Here is a 14,860-nt window from a genome sequence, read left to right as displayed (position 1 = left end):
ATTTCATGTACTGGAATGGGTATGTACAAAAGGGGCTTGGGACTTATACCTACGTGGAGGCCCATGATATTTGAGAAGCTTTGAAATTGTTTTGTTAACAGACGCGTCGTTTGAAAAACGGTTTGAAAGTTTGTTTTGAAAGAAAGTTTATTTATTTTGAATAAAAAGACTGTGTAAAAAAAAAGGAGTGGGTCTTATACTCTCTAATATTCGAGAGGCCCCACATCATTTTGAAAATCAATTGATCAATTAAAAAGATTTAATCAATAGTTTCAAAAAGAAATGGTTTATTGTCTTTGAAATGAATCGTGATCGCTTGTTTTAAAATGATTTGAATTTTGAAAGGAGTCAAATTAATCAAGATAAACAAAAAGATTGTCTTCAATTAACACTTAGATGATTAGGGTTTATTCAAAAAATACTTACAAGTGATTAGGTTAAAAATTAAATGAAAAACAATATTTTAAAGTATTAAAAAAAACACTTAAAACATGTCATTTTAAACCTATTTAAAAATGTATCAAATAAATCTTTTTTGATGATTTTTTTTGGTATTCACAAAATATATGTGTTAAATAAAGAGTGTACAAAAAATGAATGAAAAATGAATTAATTTGATGTGTTAAATAATTAAATGAAGTTGTAAAAGAAAAATGAAAGAAAAATAGTTGTAAAAAAAAAGTTTTGGTCCCTAAGGGTGTTGAACCCGTGACCTTATGCTCATCAGCCAAAACAACAACCAACTGAGCTGCGCGCGCAGCTTGTTAATGATACACGTTCATTTAATTATATTTAAAAACAAGTATTTGAATTTCTGAACAAAAAAATGGCGCCAAGAACACCATCCCCATTTGATTTTGAAAATTCTGAAAACTGAACCAAATTGATCAAGTGAAGGGTCTAACTCACTCGTTTTTTCACAAGGATCATGATGGTGGTCTTTAATTTCATTTATTTTCACTCTAAGATCATTAATTTTCTGATGAACACGAAGAACCCTAATTCTATGATTCAATCTGAAATCGTGTTTGTGCAAGATAATTGGCAATTGATTGAGGGTTAATGATCCATGCATGTGCAGAAACAAGATAGTATGGCAGTTTTTTATTTATGATGCATGTATGATAGAGTTTGAAGTTCAAGAGAGCTTACCTTAAAAATGGCAAAACTGGAAATCGAATTCTGCAAATGAGGGATTTCAGATGTTGTTTATTGATCTGAACACCTTCAGTGGACCTTATGGAACATGTTTGAAGTCTTGGAATGAACTGAAAACCTCTTGATCAGTTTGTGGTACCCGATCTGCAGAGCTTTAGTGTGAGGATCGAATTTGATGATTTTGATGTTTCAGATCATGGATGATGATTGGGATAGTTCATATATGGTACATGGATGGTGTTAGAAGCATTAGTTTGGACAGAAATGAGCTTGTGTGGATTTTGGCATGATAAGGTTCATTTCATGTTCATATGGAGGTTAAAAAGTGAATCTGAGTTTTGGGGTGATTTGGGGTGTGTGAGTTGTAACACCCGTATATTTTAATTTTTAATTTAAATGGAAATTTAATTAATAATTAGAATTATATGTGGTTTGTGGGATTTAATTGGAAAAGGATGGTTTATGGAGTTGGGCTGGAATGGTGAGATTAGTAGTATGGGGGTGCTAAGGGAGTAAGCCCGTTACTAATTATTTTATGTTTTCATAAAATAAAGGAAATAAGGAAAATTGGGAAGAAGGAAAAAGGAACGTGAAAAGCAGAGCAGAGGAGATGAGAGTTTGGAAAGCTGATACGTGAAAGAGGAACAGAAGAGGAAAAGGGCTAATCAAGATCTTTGGCTAAGGTAAGGGGGGGACTCTTCCGGTTAACATCTTTTATCGTATTATAGATGATGGGACTGATTTAGATGCATTGTTTGTGTCAATTGGTTATATGTTAGGTTGGGGTTTTGGGATGATTTTGATGGGAATTGTTTGACGTGATGAATTGTATGATTATATGACTGTTATGATGATTAAATGATCCTCTTTGTGTGTTATATTTGTGTTATAACATGTATGTGGCTGATATGGTGGTATTTGAGGTTCATGATATAACTTGATTTGGGTTTTGGGGATTTTGGGATGAATCCCGTAATGCTGTCAATCGATGTGAGATCTCTGGTTTTTGCCAGTTCGCGCCGCGAAGGTGGGTGCGCGCCGCGAAGGCGTAACTTTTTCTCGTTCCGCGCCGCGAACCTGTGTTTGCGCCGCGAAGGCGTGTTTTCTATTCGTTACGCGCCGCGGACTGTGGGTGGCGCCGCGTGCTGTAGCGATAATTGTTTTCTTTGAAAAATGTAAAGATGTGTAACTTTCAAACCGTAAGTCCGTTTTAGACGCCGTTTTGGACGTTGTTCCTTAAATTGAATGTTCTACCATATGAAATGAATAAAACAATAACAACTTGATTTTATTTTAAAAAGTATCATTTTCTTCAAATGTGGTTATTCTGATTTTGCATAGCTGATGAGGTGCAATGGTTGTTGTGTGCATAATTGAATACGTGCAATGATGTATGTTGTGATAATGTGGTTGCTTCTGTTAATTGTGCAAATGGGTGTTGTTCATGGTAAATGTAGTTATCATGTGTTTTGAGGAATGATGAGGTAAATTGATGAGTTGCTTTGTCGTACTTGGTACACGATTGTGAGGGGTGTTATTGTTGTTGCACTGTATGATGAATGATTTACCTGTTATGATGTGTGGTTGTAATTGGTGTTTGTTATACATATATTGTTGATGTAAAATATGTATTTTATTGTGGTTGAGAAATAGCATAACTGTGTATGGCTATTGATTATTGTGGTGGTTGATGATTATGACATTTGGCTGATTTATGTGGGTGATGAGCATGTTATGGTTGATACATGCATTCATAATCATTATGTGGCTGATCCTTGACGATGGTGGATCAGTGGTAGCTAATTCCCATTGTGTGGAATTAGTGAGTGGGTGTTGCCGTATCCTTGACGATGGTGGATCGGTGAGTTGGGTTATCCCAGATTTTGGTACCACATGCATATAGTTGCATTTGCATTAGGCTACTTGTGTTATTATAACATGAATGGAAGATTGTCCAATGTTATAATATGTGATGAATGTGTAATGGTTATGGTTTGTTTGGATGAATTATGGTGTTGTCTCTTGGTAGTGTGTTCTATTTGTTGTTATGTGTTGATGAGTACTTCCTGACAATCTGAATATAATGAAATTGGATGAATAATGTGACTATGACGTGTTATTGTTTATGATTCGATAACATTTGTTAATTGTGAATGAGACTCACCCTTACTTTGATGATTTCAGATTGGCGAGTAGCGGCTTTTGGCTTTGGTGAGGATAGCTCATAGGCCAGTTTGTTTAAGTATAGTGTCGGTGTCATGCTCTGATATTGTAACACTGGGGGAACGCTAGTTTAGAGTTGATGATGATACTCTATTTTGTTGTTATTGGAGTAATTTTGTGAGATATTGCATAGATGATGTTATGCTTATCTGTTGATTAATTTTCCGTTGTGTAAACATGAGATGTTTATGTATTATGACAGATTGTTCCTTAGTGAAAGCATGACAATTGATTTATGATAGTTTGTTTTAAATTGAATTGTGGCACCCTTGTTTTCATGTTTTACTCTGAATTATTTTATTAATTTCCGCGGGGTTTAGAAGGGTGTTACAATAGTGGTATCAGAGCAGGTCGGTCCGTCCGGCCAATTGTTGAGTCAGTTGAGTGGCACGACGGTTGAATACTGTCGGCATTTTTATTCCTTGGTATGCGACATGTGAGTGAATCACTGTCGGTACTTGGTTGTTTGTTGCAGGTGTGGGATTGAAACAAGTGGGGGAGAAGCTTCGCTTCTCGGTTATGTTTCAGTTGGAGAAGATTGATTCAGTAGGCTGTTGTTGGAAACAGTGCGAGCGTTGTTGGAGTTTGTTGTTTCCCGAGTTGAAGGTGACATGGAATTAAGACTTCACTGGGAATTGAGTTGGAACATCTTGAAGGAAGATGATTAGAGGTAATTGACAGTTATTGTAGGAGAGGAAAATTAGAAAGTTGCAATGTGTCAGCTCTGCTGGTGTGCTGCGAAGATGTCAGTTGAGTAGCTTTACGTCTTGGAAGAGATTCAGCTGCAAGTTTGCAAAGAGGATTGCTGTTGTAATGTTCCAGAAATCGCACTTCGGCGATAGGATATGTTGCTGAAGTCATAGGAATGTTTGGAAGTGAAGAGATACGATAAGGGGCTGTTTGGAATGTGATAGAGTTGAAGAGAATGAGTTTTGGAGAGAGATTTTCGTAAGCAAAACGCAGGAAAATTGCTGAATAGCTGCGGAACTTCGAAAATTCATAACTGGAGTTCTGGACATCCGAATTGAGTTCCGTTTGAAGCGTCGGAAAGCTAACGAGATGAACTTTGTTATAAAAATGGTTGCAGCAGCTGTAACATAATTAATTGTGACAGGATTACGTTGGAAAGAGGTGAAGTTACGGTTACTCTTGTTCTTATAACTAGACTTGTTTATTGGTACTGCACGGGATGTCAGTGTCAGTGTTGAATGAATCGAAGGAATAATTAGAAGGTTTGTTGAGAAGTAATTTTAAGAATTGGATGTACCATTCGAAGAGTTTTGGGAATACCGTATAGAGCGTCGCTGCATGATGTCGATGTTGCATTTCGGATAACGATTGGAAAATTCATATCTTGAGTTCCGAGTGTCGGATTAATGTGCCGTTTGAGCCTACGAAGAGGTGAAATTATGTTCTACCTTATGGGAGAGTTATAAATACAATAGATTGATCCTATAAGGAGATATTGTGAAGTCGGTTAAGGAAGTGTGAAACTTGTTGAATAGGAATGCCTACTATCGTGATTGTTTGAAACAGAATTGAGTGGAATATGTTGTTGATGAGATGTTCGGCAATAAAGATGGTTTGAGTGCCGATGAATTTTAGTGAAGAGTGAATTAGTAGTAAAGATGGGATAAACTTTAGAACCCTTGGAATTGTATTTGTGATGGCAAAGTAACGATAAGTATAAAAGAAGAATTTTAGAGGATTTCTGACACCTATTGAATGTGAGGAAGACTTTGTTGAGATGTCGAGTGGAATGATAATTAGGCACGAAAGATGTCATAAAATTTGGAGTAGGACCAAGAGTTATGAATGTTGTCTTGGTCTTGCAGGTTAATTGTATGGTTCAAGATTCGAAGTGTTTAGTGATCATAAGAGTTGAATGTACCTCTTCGATCAGAAAGGGCTTAATATGAGGTAGCAGAGATGGTTAGAGTATATATTTTTTTGGATTAGGATTCTGGTTTGAATTACCATCCTAATGAGGAAAATGTTGTGCTATTGTGTTGCGTAGGAAGTCTTTAAATATGTCGGTGCTAATGATGAATGAGTTGGATTGAATTGGACAATTTTGAGACTTGAGTTGGTATGTGAAGGCACATCTAATAATGTTAGCTTGGGTATGCTAAAGATGACTAGTGGCATTCTTGACGAGATTAGAAAAGGTCAGGAAGATGACGTTGAGTTGATCGATAGGTTGAGACTTGACGTTGATTTGTGTAACTGATGTTTTGAGCTTCGGAAGAATATTCCAGAAAAAGGACACTGTTATGTAGTAACGATAGTTTATGCTTAAATATGATTTTTAACTATCTATTGACAAATTGAGGACTTGATCACCCTTAATCTCTTGTTGGTAGTAGACGGAAATCATATAAATGAGATGAACTTGTTTTGTTACCTTAATGGTATAAGATGTGATGAATACTAAGCCGTGAAGAATAATCACTCACTATGTTGTGTGGACTTATGAAGAGGTGAATATGGAAGAGTGCGACATGATGGGAAAATAACTTAAGACGGGTAATCAGAGTCGCGCAGCGAAAATACGATGTGGAGTAGTATTATGAGTACTACTTATTGGAAGTAAGGAATTAATATGTCGGAAGCCTACATAGAGAATATGTATTGATCTATATGTTGGATTTAGAATCCAATGGATGTAAGGATGTAGTGTCGGAGAATTATAAATCTTTCGAATAATTGTTGAGACGACGAATGTGTTATTATGGTTGTACGTGGTTAGCAAGTATGTATTTGGCAAAGTTAAGATGACGAGTTGATACTATATGATGCTGTAATAATTTTGTTTCGTTGTTAAGGTGGTATTGTAGATTCCAGATATAATGAGGAATTATACTCTATGAAGGACGAAGTTGATTTGATTCTTAGTAGAGAGCGTGACTCAGTTTGAGCTATTTTGTAAACGACAGTATATTGGTGCTAATGAGAGTGACTATAATTACTTGTGTGTATAATTGTTCTGATGGTTAGGATGTTTAAATAGAGGAAGTAAATCAGGAATTGGTTTTCGTTGGATGCGAGTAAGGATTGCTAAATGGTAGATTAGTACCATGAATGATGAAGAATGATTCTTGAAACGAATGAGTAAAGAGAGTCGGAATCGGGTAAAACTCAGAAATCTATTGGGTATAGATGATTGTGATGAGTAGTCAGAGTAGTGCGGAAGAAACAGAATGTAAAGTGTTGGATAATTACTGGTGTGACTTAAGAGGAGTCAGATAATTGGAATTCAATGGTAAAGGAATATGAGTATTGAGTTTCTTGAAGGAAGCGGTTGGTGAAAAGTGTAAGTATTACCTTATCGCTCAGATGGAAAAGCGTGTCTAAGGTTGGTATGTTCGGTAGAAGGGATCCATTACTGTATTGTTGATCAAGTGTGATCATACTATACATTGTGTAATTGTATTACTCGGTTGTTGAGCGTATTGTATAGGTTGTACCTCAATGTTCTGTTGTTGTTAACCTTTTAGAGATTTAATGAGTGGTACAACTTTTGATGGTCAAATGCGACGTAAGAACTGAGATTTGAATGTATGAAACATGTTCCCTGTTGGTGATGTCAGATGGATTTTGAGGATTGACCGATGGTAATATTAATTGAGAGCTGGAGACTCAGGTAAAGGACTCTTATACGAGCTGGTTACTTGAGGTATGTTTTCGAGGACGAAAACTCTTTTAGTGGGGGAGAGTTGTAACACCCGTATATTTTAATTTTTAATTTAAATGGAAATTTAATTAATAATTAGAATTATATGTGGTTTGTGGGATTTAATTGGAAAAGGATGGTTTATGGAGTTGGGCTGGAATGGTGAGATTAGTAGTATGGGGGTGCTAAGGGAGTAAGCCCGTTACTAATTATTTTATGTTTTCATAAAATAAAGGAAATAAGGAAAATTGGGAAGAAGGAAAAAGGAACGTGAAAAGCAGAGCAGAGGAGATGAGAGTTTGGAAAGCTGATACATGAAAGAGGAACAGAAGAGGAAGAGGGCTAATCAAGATCTTTGGCTAAGGTAAGGGGGGGACTCTTCCGGTTAACATCTTTTATCGTATTATAGATGATGGGACTGATTTAGATGCATTGTTTGTGTCAATTGGTTATATGTTAGGTTGGGGTTTTGGGATGATTTTGATGGGAATTGTTTGACGTGATGAATTGTATGATTATATGACTGTTATGATGATTAAATGATCCTCTTTGTGTGTTATATTTGTGTTATAACATGTATGTGGCTGATATGGTGGTATTTGAGGTTCATGATATAACTTGATTTGGGTTTTGGGGATTTTGGGATGAATCCCGTAATGCTGTCAATCGATGTGAGATCTCTGGTTTTTGCCAGTTCGCGCCGCGAAGGTGGGTGCGCGCCGCGAAGGCGTAACTTTTTCTCGTTCCGCGCCGCGAACCTGTGTTTGCGCCGCGAAGGCGTGTTTTCTATTCGTTACGCGCCGCGGACTGTGGGTGGCGCCGCGTGCTGTAGCGATAATTGTTTTCTTTGAAAAATGTAAAGATGTGTAACTTTCAAACCGTAAGTCCGTTTTAGACGCCGTTTTGGACGTTGTTCCTTAAATTGAATGTTCTACCATATGAAATGAATAAAACAATAACAACTTGATTTTATTTTAAAAAGTATCATTTTCTTCAAATGTGGTTATTCTGATTTTGCATAGCTGATGAGGTGCAATGGTTGTTGTGTGCATAATTGAATACGTGCAATGATGTATGTTGTGATAATGTGGTTGCTTCTGTTAATTGTGCAAATGGGTGTTGTTCATGGTAAATGTAGTTATCATGTGTTTTGAGGAATGATGAGGTAAATTGATGAGTTGCTTTGTCGTACTTGGTACACGATTGTGAGGGGTGTTATTGTTGTTGCACTGTATGATGAATGATTTACCTGTTATGATGTGTGGTTGTAATTGGTGTTTGTTATACATATATTGTTGATGTAAAATATGTATTTTATTGTGGTTGAGAAATAGCATAACTGTGTATGGCTATTGATTATTGTGGTGGTTGATGATTATGACATTTGGCTGATTTATGTGGGTGATGAGCATGTTATGGTTGATACATGCATTCATAATCATTATGTGGCTGATCCTTGACGATGGTGGATCAGTGGTAGCTAATTCCCATTGTGTGGAATTAGTGAGTGGGTGTTGCCGTATCCTTGACGATGGTGGATCGGTGAGTTGGGTTATCCCAGATTTTGGTACCACATGCATATAGTTGCATTTGCATTAGGCTACTTGTGTTATTATAACATGAATGGAAGATTGTCCAATGTTATAATATGTGATGAATGTGTAATGGTTATGGTTTGTTTGGATGAATTATGGTGTTGTCTCTTGGTAGTGTGTTCTATTTGTTGTTATGTGTTGATGAGTACTTCCTGACAATCTGAATATAATGAAATTGGATGAATAATGTGACTATGACGTGTTATTGTTTATGATTCGATAACATTTGTTAATTGTGAATGAGACTCACCCTTACTTTGATGATTTCAGATTGGCGAGTAGCGGCTTTTGGCTTTGGTGAGGATAGCTCATAGGCCAGTTTGTTTAAGTATAGTGTCGGTGTCATGCTCTGATATTGTAACACTGGGGGAACGCTAGTTTAGAGTTGATGATGATACTCTATTTTGTTGTTATTGGAGTAATTTTGTGAGATATTGCATAGATGATGTTATGCTTATCTGTTGATTAATTTTCCGTTGTGTAAACATGAGATGTTTATGTATTATGACAGATTGTTCCTTAGTGAAAGCATGACAATTGATTTATGATAGTTTGTTTTAAATTGAATTGTGGCACCCTTGTTTTCATGTTTTACTCTGAATTATTTTATTAATTTCCGCGGGGTTTAGAAGGGTGTTACATGAGTGGTTCAAACACATCCCATATGATGTTTATGAGTTGCTAGAACCATCACTTTGGCCATAACTTCAAGGGTTTGGAGGTTGAGTTTTCTACCTCTCTTTGAAACTTAAAACTTGCAATTCAAGAAAGAAAGAGAAAACCTATAATTTGTGAGGTTTTGGTGTGAATTTGAATGAAGTTTGGACCTCTATTTATAGGCCAAAGTGTCTGAACTCAGAGCTTTGCAACTTGATCAAGAATTGGTGATTTGGCACTTAAGGGATAGAAAGGAATCTTACCATTAAATGCATATGGTTAAAGTTACCAAACCATGGTTAAAATTGGCTATGCTTCTTATCTCTTTCCCATCTATCTCAAATCAGAAAATATCTTCCAATTATTGCCTCTATGTATCATTACTTGGATCATTTGGCAAATTGGTTCATAACTTAGTGAAAATGGCATGAAATTTCAAGTGAAAAGTTCACTAATGTCAAAATTCAAAACCATGGCTACACTCCATATTTTTTCATGCTCTTGGACATTTTAGAAAGCTCATGTTACACACTTCAAAACCCTAGTTGAAAGTTTCTTCAAGACCTTTAAGGAAATGGGTGAAAAAGATCCATGAACTTTGAAGAAAATGAAGTTTTAAGTGAAATTTTCAAAAAGTACCAACTTTGAAGCTCCATATCTCTTAAATGGTTGATCTTATGGAAAAAATTTATATGTGTCAAAGTTGTTTATTGGATCAAAATCTACAACTTTCATGTTGGAAGTTTTTTTCAGTTTGTAGGTGAAATTTTGAGTTATTCCCTTCCAAAGTTTGGAAAAAACCATGAAAAACACTTAGAAAAATTTTTCAAGTATGAAAGTCAAACTTTTGACTTTTTGATTCTTGATTGATTTTCTTGATTTTTCTTGATCAAATGACTTCTCATATCATATATTGATGATTTAAAACTTCAAAAGTCATGGTTGACCAAAATTCCCCAAAAGTCAATGGTGATCTTGTACAGTTGACTTTTTTCAGACGAATCGCGTTTCTGGAGATTTCAACTGAAACAGGCTATCCTCACCAAATGAATGGTATGAATGGATCACATTGAGGCATTAGAGGATATTGAGCCATGGTTTGAGTTGTGGCACCATGTCCTGATTAAAAAGTCAGTTGTTCAGTGAATTAGGTCAAAAAACCCTAATTGTCGACCTGATGAAATTGATGACTGTAGGTCTTGAATTGAGGTGTAATTTCCATTGTATGTTGTCATAGGGATCATTTGAGGATGATTGAAACCTTTGATTGACTTCCTGGAGATTTTTAGGGTTTCCCAAATGTGATCCCTGATTTTAGTCCCTGATAGTTCAAAACCCTGATCTGAGGATTTGTCTGATCAATCTTTGTGTAGGAGGTATCTTGAGCCAATAAATTAGATCAAGATAATGCACTTGAGGTCTTGATATCATGTCCCAAGCCATTAGGTCAAATTCTGAGCAAAAGCCAGGAGTGTGCTGCCTTCAGTCAAAACCCTAATTCAGTCGATCCAAAGCTGTTGAGCTTGTGAAGTGAATCTCTGAGGACCAAATGTTGATTGTTGATGAAGATAGTTCTTTTGAGATGGAGGGAGAACAAAACCCTAATTGATTGTTACTTGTATTGATGAGTGATTTCTTGATTTAACCCTGCTGAGTCACAAGTAGCAAACACAAACTATGCAATTTGTTAGAGATGCAAATGATGCATATGCAATGATATGAGGTGGTATCTTAGGTCAAAAATTGGGGTATGACAGATGCCCCTATTTAAGTTTCTTCAACCTGAGACATGAAGATTGAAAATCTTCGTTTTGATAGGGTGGAAGAGACTTAAATATCAGAAGACGCAAATTTTGGACCTAAGATACCAAAATTGCGAATGATGCAAGGATATCTTTACCGAGGGATATCAAGAACTGACTCCACTGGGGAAAAGAGATCGGGAAGGATATCTCAATCCGTTTTTAGGAAGAGAATCCGTTTTATCGGGAAAGCAAGTGTATGCTTCACCGGGGAATGATAGCTTTGTAAGAAAAGCTTACCTATCGACATTATCGACTATCAACATGGGGATAGACTTGTTTAATAATGCGAAGGTGAAGGGTGTGAAACTAGATTACCGACTATCAGCATGGTGATAGACATGTTAATAATATAACCAGAACAAAAGGGTTACCGACTACCAGCCTCGTGATAGTGGTTCTGAAGACATGATCAATTATCAGCCGAGTGATAAAATGATTCTGGAGACTTTGTTAGGGACATTACTGGTTATTCAGCCTTGTGAACAGTAATAAGGCCCTGATTGTCAAATGGTCTTCATGATTGATTTCCTTAAGAGGAAAAATCTTTTTGAAAGAAACATAAACTGCTCAGATGATGAGGCTATTGTTTATGGTCTGTTTTTTCACGACTCTGTTTGAGGAATCGGAATTTGAATCTTTGGTAAAGACAAGGTTCTAACCAAGAATGAATTGGAAAGAAATAGTCAAACAAGACTTTGTACCCATGAGGAATGAACTCGAAAGGGAATTTTCTCCTTTGTTTTGAGAGGAAAAACTAAAGAAACCTTCTTCCACGAGGAATGATCTCAGCGGGGAACTGGAGAAAGAAAATTTTATTTCTGCTTATGGGTGACAACCTATTGGAGAGATGACACGCCCATACTTGTTTCTTTTTTTTCTTTTTTTTTTTCTTTTTCTTTTTTTTTATTTGGGATAGATATATCCTGAACAAGTGATTTCGAAGCAATTATTGAAAAATGCAAGAATGCATAAATGATGCAAATATGTATGAATGATGAATGTCATGAATGTAGTATGCATGCCGACAATACTGACAGACAAAGAAGTATACTGGAGAGGGACCGACGTCGCAATACAACCAGATACTTGGCAAATGTTTTTCAATACGGTGTAGATAACACAGGTGATGAATGGTGTTGCGTGCTTTTAGCTTCTCTGGGGAAGATGATCATCTTTTCTCATTGAGATGGAAGAACCTTTTCACTGGAGATGGAAAATCTTCGTCACTAGGGATAAAAGATCCTCTTCACTGGGGATAGAAGAGCTTTTTTACCTCGAGGGATAATTGCTTCAAGAATTCTTTTCTGGGACAAGAATACCGTTGTCTCAACAATTTTTCAGGGAGAATCCTTTTGTTCATCCTATGGAGACGACTGCTGATGTTCCTTCCGTTGTTCACAACTCAAAGGAAAATTTCGCTTTTATTTTGAAAAAGAAAAGTGAAGTAAATTCATTTAAAACTTATTTTTTCTTTTTGTTTCAAAAGTGAATAACACAATTAAAGCGTCATTTTGCAAGCTGAAAGAAATTAAAGATTGCAAACAAATGGGCACAAGGCTCAAATTTATTTAATAGGATGGAAACCCGCTAAAGGCGTGATTCCATGGAGTATTTACAAAAGTTGGAAATGGTAATTATGCGGAAAAGGCTACATTGAAAGCAATAACCACTATTCCCTAACAACTTTGAGTTCCAACTGTGCTTGTCGCTTCAGATTGGCGATGATTTGATCGAAGATCCTTTGATGAAGTACAGACTCTTCAGGTGACGAAGTATGGACTGATGCAGTTACTTTGTCATTACTCCCTAATTTTTGCCTAGATTGCCCTTTCAGGTTTTCAATCTACCAGGATATTTTTATATATATATATATATTTTTTTTTATTGTCTCTAATTTTTGCCTGGACCGCCCTTTCGGGTTTTCAGTCCACCGAGACGCTCATTTTTGCCTAAGTCGCCCTTTGCGGGTTTTCGACTTACCGAGCTGTTCTTTTGTTCTTTTTTAGACAAAGTATTTCTTGACTGCATCAGCATTCACAGGATGTGGGAGTTCATCACCATCCATGGTTGTAAGAATCATGGCGCCGCCAGAAAATGTTCTTTTGACAACATACGGGCCTTCGTAATTAGGAGACCATTTGCCCCTAGAATCTGGTTGAAAAGACAAGATCTTTTTAAGCACGAGGTCGCCTTCTTGAAATTCACGAGGTCGAACCTTTTTGTTGAAAGCTTGTTTCATCCTTGCTTGGTATAACTGTCCATGGCAAAGAGCAATCATACGTTTTTCTTCGATTAAGTTCAACTGATCGTATCTGCTTTGACACCATTCAGCCTCTGATAACTTAGTCTCCATGAGGACTCTCATTGACGGGATTTCAACTTCTACGGGGAGCACAGCTTCCATGCCGTATACTAGAGAAAAAGGAGTTGCCCCTGTCGAAGTACGCACTGAAGTACGGTACCCATGTAAAGCAAATGGCAGCATTTCATGCCAGTCTTTGTAAGTGACGACCATTTTCTGGACGATCTTCTTAATGTTCTTGTTGGCAGCTTCAACAGCGCCGTTCATTTTTGGTCTGTAAGGAGAAGAATTATGATGCTCAATCTTGAATTCCTCACATAATTCTTTCATCATCTTGTTGTTCAAGTTTGAACCATTGTCAGTAATGATCTTGCTGGGAATACCATATCGGTAAATGATGTTATTCTTGATAAACCTCACAACCACTTGTCTTGTAACATTGGCATAAGATGCTGCTTCGACCCACTTGGTGAAGTAATCAATAGCCACTAAGATGAAACGATGACCGTTTGAAGCTTTTGGTTCGATCATTCCAATCATGTCAATACCCCACATGGAGAAAGGCCATGGAGATGAGAGAACGTTGAGTAGAGTCGGTGGCACATGGATCTTATCTGCGTAGATCTGGCACTTGTGACATCTCTTCACGTGTTTATAACAATCAGATTCCATTGTCAACCAATAGTAACCTGCCCTTAACATTTTCTTGGACATTGCATGCCCATTTGAATGAGTTCCAAAGGACCCTTCATGCACTTCATGCATTAACATGTCTGCTTCGTGTCTGTCCACGCATCTGAGCAAAACCATGTCGAAGTTTCTTTTGTATAGCACATCTCCATTCAGGAAGAAACTGCCAGAAAGTTTCCTTAGAGTTTTCTTATCTTTGTTTGATGCCCCAAGCGGGTACTCTTGAGTTTGAAGGAAGCGTTTGATGTCGTGGAACCACGGTTTATCATCGATGACTGCTTCAGTTGCAAATACATAGGCGGGCCTTTCAAGGCGCGTGATTCTGACTTTAGGCACATCATTCCAGTGACTGACTTTGAACATGGAAGATAGAGTAGCCAAGGCATCTGCCATTCGATTCTGATCTCGAGGTATATGATGCAATTCAACCTTGTTGAAGAAAGTCAACAGACGTCTTGCATAATCTCTGTAAGGAATCAAGCCAGGGTGGTAAGTTTCCCACTTGTCTTTGATTTGGTTGATCACGAGGGCTGAATCTCCATATATGTCGAGGATCTTGATCCTTAAGTCAATGGCTTCTTCGAGACCCATGATACAAGCTTCATATTCTGCGATGTTGTTGGTGCAATCAAATAGCAGTCTGGCGGAGAACGGGATATGAGTACCCTTGGGAGTGATGATGATTGCCCCAATTCCATTGCCAAAAGCGTTTACTGCTCCATCAAAAATTAGGCCCCATCTTGATCCGGGCTCAGGA

This window comes from Vicia villosa, unplaced genomic scaffold (assembly GCF_029867415.1).
Source record: "Vicia villosa cultivar HV-30 ecotype Madison, WI unplaced genomic scaffold, Vvil1.0 ctg.000150F_1_1_1, whole genome shotgun sequence".
Taxonomy (NCBI): domain Eukaryota; kingdom Viridiplantae; phylum Streptophyta; class Magnoliopsida; order Fabales; family Fabaceae; genus Vicia; species Vicia villosa.
The sequence above is the reverse complement of the archived record's forward strand: the minus strand, read 5'-3'. Positions refer to the sequence as shown.